Consider the following 6106-nt stretch of genomic DNA (forward strand, 5'->3'; position numbering starts at 1 on the left):
CCCCATGGTTTCTCTATGGAGGGGATCCTCCTGACCTGAGTTACCTTCTATCTGCATCTCCCCATGGTTTCTCTATGGAGGGGATCCTCCTGACCTGAGTTACCTTCTATCTGCATCTCCCCATGTTTCTCTATGGAGGGGATCCTCCTGACCTGAGTTACCTTCTATCTGCATCTCCCCATGGTTTCTCTATGGAGGGGATCCTCCTGACCTGAGTTACCTTCCATCTGCTTCCGCATGGTGATGAATGCCTGGTGGTGTCGATGGCCTACCCTGTTGCGATTTAGTGGGTTTTTGTAATAACTGATAGAATGTCTGGGTGGTGAGGAAACTTAGGGTCCATTCTCATTCACTAGAATTAAGGAGAATTACAAGAGAATCGAGAGGTATCGATTCTCAAGAGACATTACTGTAATGTAAACCTGTGTATTTCTCACGTCTTGAACACTACCTCCGGAAGTCGCGCACGAAACTCTCCCGACTGTTGCCCCCCTCTAAGCAGGACAATGTGAGCTAAATTGTCTCATTGAGCCCAACGATCATACAGTAAAAATACTAATAGCAGAACAATGTTTTTGAAACATCTGAAATGTAGACATTTTCAAGATATTTGAAATTTTAGTAACAGCTACAGTTTTGTTCTCCCCTTCGCTGTTCTGAGACACCATCCAGGCAAGAAGCATGCAGCAAGAAGCTAATCAACTCAAAATCCAATAGGACCTTCATCATCATTACGGTTATTGATAGGGCGTTGAAAGCAGGACTGCCCTGTGGCCCACTCCATGCTCTGATTTACTTTATGGATTAACTGTCGCTAGACCAGAGCAAACAATCGCTTGAGGGAAGGGGAGAGGGGCCTCCACCACGAGTCTAAGGTGAGTCTGTCAGAGCAGCAGCATAGGTGTTGGGAGGGGAGTGTATACTGTATATACACAGCTTGTGTATGGTTCTCTGTTATACCAATAATTTTTATACTATGGCAGCCCCCAACACAGACAGGGCTTCTCTTCTCTCAGTTCTTATCTTCCCTACTTCTCCTTTTACTCAAACTCAAAGACCATCCATTCCATTAGTCTGTGTGGTCGCTCACTTTTCAATGGGATTCAATTTCCATACTGAAAGAGAAATACAGCCTAACTGTTGGCACGTTAGTGATTTCAATCACTAACCCATCACTTTGTCAGTCATACACTAACTTATACAGACAGTATGCGGTGTGCAATATATATACTGTAATCCCAGGTACACTGTCTGGGGCCTCATTATGAAGCCATTGGTGACTGGTTGAGACAGGAAGTTGTATTTACAGCCCGGCCAATTTTGTACTTTTACAGAAATCATCCCTGTCTCCCTCCCTCCCGACAAAGGCAGATATGACTGGCCACTAAATCTTCTGACAAATGGCCGCCCTATACAGCACCAACGGAGGCTCAGGGGGGGAAGGAGAAGCACTACGATCGATACAAACAGGGTTTGCCATCATTTTCCTTTTACACAGCAGAATCATAGATTCCCGTAAAGAATCCACCCTTACAATTAGACGAGTGTGTGTGGAGGGTGATTACATTTGTGGAGAGTGAGCGCGAAAGGAGAGAGCRAGGAGAAGAAAGGTTGTGCCTCCTCTTGGCTCTTCTTGCCCTCCTCGTCGGCCTCAGGCGACCTGAATCAGTCTGTGTTTATAAGCCCATTGTATGCAGGCCCAAAGAGCGCCTGTCAGCGGGCACAAACTGTAAATACCCACAGATGTGACACTAATGTGCGGGCTGTGAGTTCCGGCACAGTCCCCTGTACCCTTCGCCTCTCCGTCGAGTTGTGCAGGGACAGAGAGGAGAGTGGTCAGAGCACAGTCCTAACACATTACTATGACACACCATCCCAGCCCCTCATCTCCAAAGCTAAACAAATAATCAGAACAAAAAAAAATGGCCTCTATTTGATTAGTGGTCGATATATTCATGACACGTGCCCACGTTGGTTTTTCCGCACATCTGATATCAACGGCTTATGTTGTGGGAGAGAAGAGGTATGAAAATGAGATATGGTTATGATTGGAGTGAATTTTATGAGGAAGAAATGTAGCGATCTAAGCTGGAAGGTCCTGGACATCATCACTCACTACAGCAATAACAACAGAAGCTTTCGGAAAAGATAGAAAGATAACCTTTAAGAAAAGGTCATTTTAAAATCAGAAGCAATATCCCCCCCAAAAATGTGAAAGTTGCAGAGGAACATTGATTATAATACTCTCAAGACCAAGATAATTCCACTGCATAGTAAAGTATTAAAAGATTGTGATTGAACCATGACGGTGTATTACAGAACAATACCCAGTAAGACCAGGGGATTAACGAGACACTGAACCTGGAGACTCTGGGGGATAACAAACACAGTGAGAGGAAGATAGAATGACTGAGTTAGTCTCTCAAGCCCAGACAGACACAACAACCATCGCAGTCCCATTATGGTAACTCTGGTGTACAGCACACTGCCTTGTTACTGTACTCCATTCCGCACACAGCCATCACCGCACTCACCCTCTCTCAGAAGCACTTCAGTTAGGCCCTGGTTCACTCAGAAGTGTGGTCCACTCGAGTCAGACAGATCAACAGCCCCGTCTCTAACACTCTCTCCCCTGGACACATCCTGACCTTTACCATGACTGTGACACACACACACTAATAATGGCACAGTGCCCCACTGCAACACACACACTAGAGAAAAATCCAATGAATTGGCAGAACTGATGCAATAAAGCCAAATAGAATGATACGTTTATAACAATGTGCACCACAGTTGTTTTTTATGACCCTTTAAAAACTACTACTACTGGTTTGATTGTAGCCATCCATTGTCCCATTAACAATCACCCATATTAGAAAACTTATTTCATTTCAAACTTCACATTTCTTTAGTATAGATACTTATCGTAATGATTGATATCAGCAAAATGCCTACAGTAAGTGGTCGGTATCGATCATTTTCGGTTATTGTCCTAGCTCTAGCACCCACACGTTGTGTGTTTAATGAACTGCCCGAATCAGAGGCTCTTTTCTAGAGCCAACATCAGATGATGACAACTGAGAAACATTCTCCTGGTACATACCCCAAGGGTAAGGGTTTCTTTTCACTGGTTCCCTCACCTCTGTCAATTCATCAATTAGAGACAGAGGGATTGAAGATGGGGTGATGCTGGATAGGGAGAGGGTGCTGGGGGAACTCAATGACAGCCAAGTCAATGGAGCATCAGAAAAAGAGGAAGAGGGTGATTAAATAAATAGAAAGACGACAGGCATGAAACACTTGACCTCTCACTCAACGTCAACAAAACAAAGGAGATGATCGTGGACTTCTGGAAACAGCAGAGGGAGCACCACCCCATCCACATCGACGGGACAGTAGTGGAGAAGGTGGAAAGTTAAGTTCCTCGGCATACACATCACGGACAAACTGAAATGGTCCACCCACATGGTGAAGAAAGTGCCTCTTCAACCTCAGGAGGCTGAAGAAATGTGGCTTGTCATCTAAAAAAAAAAAAAAACTCAAACTTTTACATAAGCACAATTGAGAGCATCCTGTCGGGCTGCATCACCGCTGGTACGGCAACTGCACCGCCCTCAACCGCAAGGCTCTCCAGAGGGTAGTGAGGTCTGCACAACGCATCACCGGGGGCAAACTACCTGCCCTCCAGGACACCTACACCATCCGATGTCACAGGAAGGCCAAAAAGATCATCAAGGACAACATTCACCCGAGCCACTGCCTGTTCACCCCCCTATCATCCAGAAGGCGAGGTCAGTACAGGTGCATCAAAGCTGGGACCGAGAGACTGAAAAACAGCTTCTATCTCAAGGCCATCAGACTGTTAAACAGCCAACACTAACATAGAGGCTGCTGCCAACATAGAGACTAAAAACTCTGGCCACTTAAATAAATGGACTTAATAAAGGTATCACTTGTCACTTTAAATAACGCCACTTTAATAATGTTTACATATCCTACATTACTCATCTCATATGTATATACTGTATTCTGTACCATCTACTGCATCTTGCCTATGCCGCACAGCCCCTGCTCCTGTCTCTTATACACATCTAGATGTGTATAAGAGACAGCTTCATATGTATATACTGTATTCTATACCATCTACTGCATCTTGCCTATGCCGCACAGCCCCTGCTCATCCATATATTTATGCACATATTCTTATTCATCGCTTTACATTTGTGTGTATAAGGTAGTTGTGAATTTGTTAGATTACGTGTTAGATATTACTGGAACTAGAAGCACAAGCATTTCACTACCCTCGCATTAACATATGCTAACCATGTGTATGTGACCAATAAAAATGTGATTTGAGGTGGCCATGTGTCAGAGAAGACCATTTTCCTGACTATAAACATTAATACTGAATATATCTATGAAATAATATAGCTTTGCTGACAAGAGGTAGTGAAATGAATACTAGTTTGATGGCACTCAACTAGGGAAGTTTACCGTAAGGGAAAATACCAGCCAACCTACACAATCTCAACAATTCAGTCATGCATGGCCTTCAGTGGAACCGTCATGTGTTCTCAGGGTACTTCACTGTACATGAGGGGAAAAACAAGGTTCCTTTATAAGGCCTTGGTAGAGGAAGTCTTTTAAAGCTCTAAAACATTTATTAAATGTGTGAGGTTTAGAGTGGTGTGTGTGTATGTATGTGTTTGTGTGTGTCACAGGTCAATAAATCCTCTAGGTAGGAGGGTTTCCTTATTACATTTACATTTTAGTCATTTAGCAGACGCTCTTATCCAGAGCGACTTACAGTAGAGTGCATACATTTTATTACATTTTTACATACTGAGACAAGGATATCCCTACCGGCCAAACCCTCCCTACCGGCCAAAACCTCCCTAACCCGGGCGACGCTATGCCAATTGTGAGTCGCCCCACGGATCTCCCGGTTGCGGCCGGCTGCGACAGAGCCTGGGCGCGAACCCAGCCCAGCCTGGGCGCGAACCCAGAGACTCTGGTGGCGCAGCTAGCACTGTGATGCAGTGCCCTAGACCACTGCGCCACCCGGGAGATTGAGCATGTCACTTAGTGCGTGTCACAGCCCACCTGCCAGCCAGCGTGTCGGGCTGATTGTGTGTTAGCACTTATCTGTCCAACGAGGGAGAACTCCCTCTCTCTGGGTCTTGGCAGGGCAATGTGTATGTGTGTGTGTTAAAGCAGACCTCAGCTGGCATGTAAAGGCTGCTTACATAGCAATGAGTAATAGTATTCATATGCATTTGTATGTCAGGTCCTCTCCAGGTCAGTGTGTTTGTGGCTGACTTCTCTGACAACCATGGTCTGTGGGGAATTCTCTGGGGTGGTCTGTGGGGAATTCTCTGGGGTGGTCTGTGGGGAATTCTCTGGGGTGGTCTGTGGGGAATTCTCTGGGGTGGTCTGTGGGGAATTCTCTGGGGTGGTCTGTGGGGAATTCTCTGGGGTGGTCTGTGGGGAATTCTCTGGGGTGGTCTGGATGCATTTTTGCCTCTTGGTGGACTGTGTGTGATAGACCCCCCCCCGGCTGTGTTGTGGAGGTGCAGTGTGACCGATGGGCAGCCCAGTAGGGAGCTGCAGCCTCCTCATATGCCACCAGCTAGGGGGATCCATTATCACAAACAGCCCTGGAATAGTGCGGGTGACTCAACAGGCAGGAGGTGGGCTTGTTCATCAGTCTTCCCTCACGTTCCAAAGGCCCGAGTAATCAATCCTGGTGCATCAGAGCTGGGAGCATCCACATGCACACAGTCATCATCAGGCCCTGCTTCTCTATATTCTACTCACTGTGCTGTCCGCCCTCACAGAGGTAATGGGTGACATCAGTCATGATAACGCCACCTGGCCACCTATCGTAGCGTGTAGTCAGTCAGGATCTCACCTTAGGACAGGAGAGGACAACTAGGGACACCAGTTTTTGGGAGAAAAACAAGAATACCGTTAGTGAATAAAATATACCTTAACCACAGCCTCAGTAGTGAAACTTTTACAATCTACCCATGTTGACACTCAATTTACTGAAGTAGAACCTTAAGACAAAACAAGAAGTTTGCCATTATGATTTGTTTTCTATGAA

The sequence above is a fragment of the Salvelinus sp. IW2-2015 genome, linkage group LG26 (genome assembly GCF_002910315.2).
Source record: "Salvelinus sp. IW2-2015 linkage group LG26, ASM291031v2, whole genome shotgun sequence".
Taxonomy (NCBI): domain Eukaryota; kingdom Metazoa; phylum Chordata; class Actinopteri; order Salmoniformes; family Salmonidae; genus Salvelinus; species Salvelinus sp. IW2-2015.